The sequence below is a fragment of the Procambarus clarkii genome, chromosome 7, assembly GCF_040958095.1.
Source record: "Procambarus clarkii isolate CNS0578487 chromosome 7, FALCON_Pclarkii_2.0, whole genome shotgun sequence".
Lineage (NCBI taxonomy): Eukaryota > Metazoa > Arthropoda > Malacostraca > Decapoda > Cambaridae > Procambarus > Procambarus clarkii.
In genome coordinates this window covers 1,654,627-1,659,842 of record NC_091156.1, presented here as the reverse complement: position 1 = coordinate 1,659,842, position 5,216 = coordinate 1,654,627, and positions in this window count along the sequence as shown.

Sequence of the window (5,216 nt, the reverse complement as noted above, 5' to 3'; positions counted from 1 at the left end):
AACCAAGCCGCCAAAGATTGAGAAAAGATGTACAGGTTCGTAAGTGCTTGCGTAAGTGCTTTCGTGAATCTGGCCCCTAACTTAAGTTAACATTTGTAACCTAATTTACCCTGTTTACAGCAGCAGTTATGTTAGTATCCGTCAATGGTTACTTGTGAGGTATCCAGTGCCACCAGACTGTGTTCTACAATTGTTCTGCAATTATTACTGAAAATACAACCCCAACCCAATCTAATACTAGCCTAATAGCGTGTAATATAACCAAAGAAAACGTAAAAAAACCTGACTGCAAACGCTCACTGATCTGTTCGTGGGATCACTCCGGTTTTTGTAGAGGGAATTGTAACCGGGTTTACCGTGCGCGCTTCAGTAAGCCTCTCCGTCGGAGCAGCTTTGTCGCTCACTTGTGGTATCATGACAGTTGTATATTTGTTGTTGTGATACGAATGTGAAGCTGAAACGCTTCATTAATGAACAAGAGAACTCGTAACGAATGTGTGTAAGAGTATTATCAAGACATTTTATGAGGGGGATGAAACCTGTTAGCATAACAATGAAGAGGAATGCTGGTTTTTACACAACAATGCACTGGGTTTCTCTCGATAGTCTGTGGTGGTGTAGAGGCAAGAGCCTGACACTCATGCCTCAAAAGATACATTACAACTGACTGTGGATGCTGGCTTTTGTTGTTTTTATAGAGTCAGCTACTCGGAACAAGTTCCAAGTAGCACGGACTATTGTGAGCCCGTAGCATACCTGGCACGGGAGCGGGGCAAGTAGCACGGGCTATGGTGAGCCTGCAGCTTACCTGGCACAGGAGCGGTGCTATGTGAATGAATGCTGGTGCTCCGGGATGGTTAATCAGTATACCTGGCTCTAGGGGTCACCGCCCCGGCTGTGACCTCTTGACCAACCCTCCTGGTGCTCGCAGCTCCCAGACTGACGTCAGCACCACTGCCTCACTGCTCGCACCTTTCCTGTCGCAACGTCAAGTTATCTTTTGATCACAGTTGCCAGTTTTAACAGCAAATTCCTTCATATAAAGCCGGCTGGCTTTTGACAAGCCGTCGTCTTCCTATCCTCGTCGAGACCATTATTATTAGTTGCCCTCGGGTAAATTCAGGTAAATTTGATTTAAGAACATTAAAAACTTTGTTCTCATGATATCTAGTTATCTGTTAAGGTCCTTATTCCACCTTTGCTTTTCTCTATAGCTGCAGTGCATAATCTCCCATACCTCTCACTCTCCAGATTTAGAACAAATTCGTCTAAATTTTCAAGGTATTAATTTTTTAGATTTCCCGTCTAAGCTCCACATGGAAAATTTAAGGCATTTAATATCTTACAAGTTCTCTCGATTTGAATCCAAATTACCGCGACTGCACAAGAACTACAACATTATTTATTTATTTATTTATTTATTCATTTATTTATTTATCTATATACAAGAAGGTACATTGGGATTGTGGGGATACATAGGATAGTAATTACAACCTTGTAAAGCCACTAGTACGCGCAGCGTTTCGGGCAGAGGCATACATTTCGGGCATACATTCACTGATATGCCCACATTTCTAATGTTCTGACTAAATTAAGAATCGAGTGGAAGCGACTCTGAACTGGATGCCGCTCAAAATGGACCCAGTTGGGTGTATGACGCCGCGTTCCGCCATACTACAGACATACTCCGAGGTGTCAGACTCATCCTGGCACTGAACACACCAAGACCATCAGGCCTGAGACGGTACACAGTATTAAATGGTTCAGAATGGTAAGAGCTGTACAATTAATGAGTGAACCAGGGTCATTTGTTGGCAGACGGGGGCATTAATGTCTCGGGAGTTGCAAGATTGTCTAGTTAATGAGCTAGTCTGGGTCGTTCTTATTGTTGGCGCTCGTAATATACTGGTGCGAATAACTGTGGAATTTGTATGTGAATGAAGGTTATATGTTGACGAAGGCAGATATTGACGCCTCGTGTGCAGCACAATGGTCGAGGTAGTGAAGGGACCTAAATTATGTGGGTGCGAGTGGCGGCATTAATGACTCAATCGTAATAGACTCGAATTATTGTTGTAATGTCAATACACTAATGTAAAGTGGCTCATGAGTGTATAGTCGATGAAGTACAGGACTCTGGGATGTTTGGGGGGTGGGGGGGGGGGGGTTGTATTTGACAAATGAGGCCCATGTACTCTGGTGGGTACTGTATGGCGACGCTCCAGAGTACTTGTCACAGGTCCCTGGCGAGTGGTCCTGGCGTGTACTCTGACGGGTGCTACAGGACGTGATGTATCAATGAAAAAATCCTTAGGAGACATGATGAGGATTCGAACCTATGCGCTGAGTATTCCTAGGCACACGCCCTAGTCAACTAGGCTACGCCATGGTCAAAAGAATTGCAACCTGGAGTTCTACTGAGCTCACAAGGGTTTCCTGAAGCCGAGCTCTATTGACCGAGCTATTGAGTAGTCTTGATAAGGAAAGAAAGAAAGAAAGGTTGAGAGTTTTGGCCCTAGAGACCGAGCTCGATCACGAAACGATAAATACAATTTACTATTCCTGTCTAAGAGTTTCCGATTGCGTTTTGACATAATTAACGTGGTTGTGAAAACGAGCATTAGTGTCCGACGTTTGTCATCTGTAGGTAGTACATACATGTTGGCGATGAGTCACAATAACGTGGCTAAAGTATGCTGACCAGACCACACACTAGAAGGTGAAGGGACGACGACGTTTCAGTCCGTCCTGGACCATTCTCAAGTCGATTGTCGACTTCTGAATGGTCCAGGACGGACCAAAACGTCGTCGTCCCTTCACCTTCTAGTGTGTGCTCTGGTCAACACGTACATGTTACTATTGGCTGACCATCCGACCCACTCAAATTACATGGGCGTGAGGTGGACCCTGAACCGATTATGTGCCTCTGTAACCCTTTATACAACCGCCCACCGGATGGGTATGGGGTGCATAATAAAGAAAGAAATTGAATTGACAGGCAAATTAGAAGTGTATGTAACTTGTTCACCACAAATGTTAACTGCTTCCCTTAAATAGTTTTGAAATCCTCCATAAAGTTTCTGCGTACTGTAGAAATATGACTGTACCTAGATATTATTATCTCCAAATAACACAAAATATGATAAAGTTATCTGGCGCTTGTCTGGCGACAGTTCTCGGAACCGTTCCAAATGCAGCAAGATTTGTCCGAAAATACTTTATATCTGTAAGGCAGAAAGTTCAGCACGACATTGTCCCGTCCATGTGAAGGTCACAGTTACGGGCCTTATACTGGGAGGAGGACGAGTGCTGTCTTCCACTTGACTTGCTCAGTCTTGTGGTCTCTGGCCATTTATGTGCTGACAATTTATGTGCAAGTCGGGTCTGTTTATGTCTCTCACAGCAGTTCATAAGGATTTTCTGGGCAGCAGAGTTCTGGCAGATCTGTCGCGGGGAAGAGGGAGGGAAGAGAAGGGTGAAGTGCAGTGCTGACGGGTCAGCCTCCCTCTCTCCTTTGATCCTTCCCTCCCTCCCCCAGTTCTCCTTTCCCCCTTCCTACTCCCCCCACCACCCCCCGGGTTATTGAGGCGTTGATATTGGGTTAACTATGAATCATGGCGTTAGATGCCGCCGCTGGTGAGTTACGTCACTCTGGCTGGTGATGTTCGGAGCACAGAACGATCACTCTGGAAGTCCCTGGAAAGGGGGGAAGGAGGCTGCTGGCAGCTAAGTGATCGCGAAAGTTTGACTCGGTCAAATGATGTGCACTGGAGTACCTTTGTTGCAAGGTGGAGTGCTCGGTCATCATACTCATGCAGCCTCCTGCTGTAACGCCTACATCAACCTGTCCTGCTCTCCCCACTACCTGATTTTCTTGTCAGTCTTATGGCAAAGTTTGTGTACCGTTGGCCATGGCTGCCTAGGGATGAGTCCTCGGCCTCTCAGCATCACAGTGTGCAAATGTCGAGTGTCTCGCTTCATGACGTCAAGCAATCAGGTCCAAAGGCAAAGGGCCAATCACTGACAGTTTTACTAATACATCATGGCAGAGTCGGTTACGTTATGTCACAACATAAAAAGCGTTTACGCCAGATATGGGGTCAGAGCTCTGTCAGGCGCCATCTTGTTTGACTAAAACATTACACAAAATTATAGATATAATCAGTCCGGCCTTCATGCTGGTTGTGGATGAGTATGACGCTGGAAGAAAGTTGAGCAATATTATGATGGACTGTGCTTACATAATAGTGACTACAGGAAAGTGAGGTCTAGCTCTTCATGTCCCACCTTATAGCCTTGTTGTACCTGTTGCATTATAAGTTAACTAATCTAAGATTAGAATTCTTTGTCGAAAATGGCTTTGCATTTGTGAATGGAGGTGGCTTCCACAACTTCTTTCATTGCATTTCAATTGCTGACCCACGCATACAGGGTACGAGTATTTCCTCAGGATTCATTTGCGTTTCCAGCTTCTATTTGTCTTCTTGTCCTACTTTCTTTCAATTTAAATGGGCTGTCCTTGTTCACTTTATTTATTACCCTGTGTATGACAACGGCTCGCCAGTACATAATAAGTTATTGTATCGTATATGTGACTTCATGTTTGCTCTGAAGAACACCAAAGCCGAGGCGGTAAGAGTCTAACGCCTGATATAATTTAAGTTATGTCAAGCCGGTATTATACTCCGTCACGCTTTCTGTGATCCGCTTGAGATGATGCCGGGTGTGACAGGCGCAGAGCGTTACTAACACACTGTCACACCTTGCTCACAACGCTTCACTCGCTGTTTACTCAATTAGATCTACTCGCCTAGTCGTGTTGCCGCCCTTTAGAAACCCGTTGGTAACATCTATTCACTCTGAAGTTTTTTCTTTCCCTGTGACTGTCTCGCAGGGCAAAGGAGAGACTATTGCTTAGGTACTCTTATATTCCCCTTCCCTGTCACTCCTGCCAGGTCATCCAGCTGTGAAAGGCAGAGTGAGAGTGAGGGAGTGCGCGAGTGAAGCATGTGGAGGGGTGCTTGCACGATACACTGATGGCACTCTGAATACAGACGCTGTGGCAAGAGCCGCATTAGTGCATGCCACATGTCTTAGACATGTACTCCCCTGTCATATCAATGTAGCTCTCAGGCCAAGAGCAGCGCCGTTGGTGACCTGGGAAACGACTTAGCATACAACGACTGAAGAACACACAGAGCGTAGTACACACTATA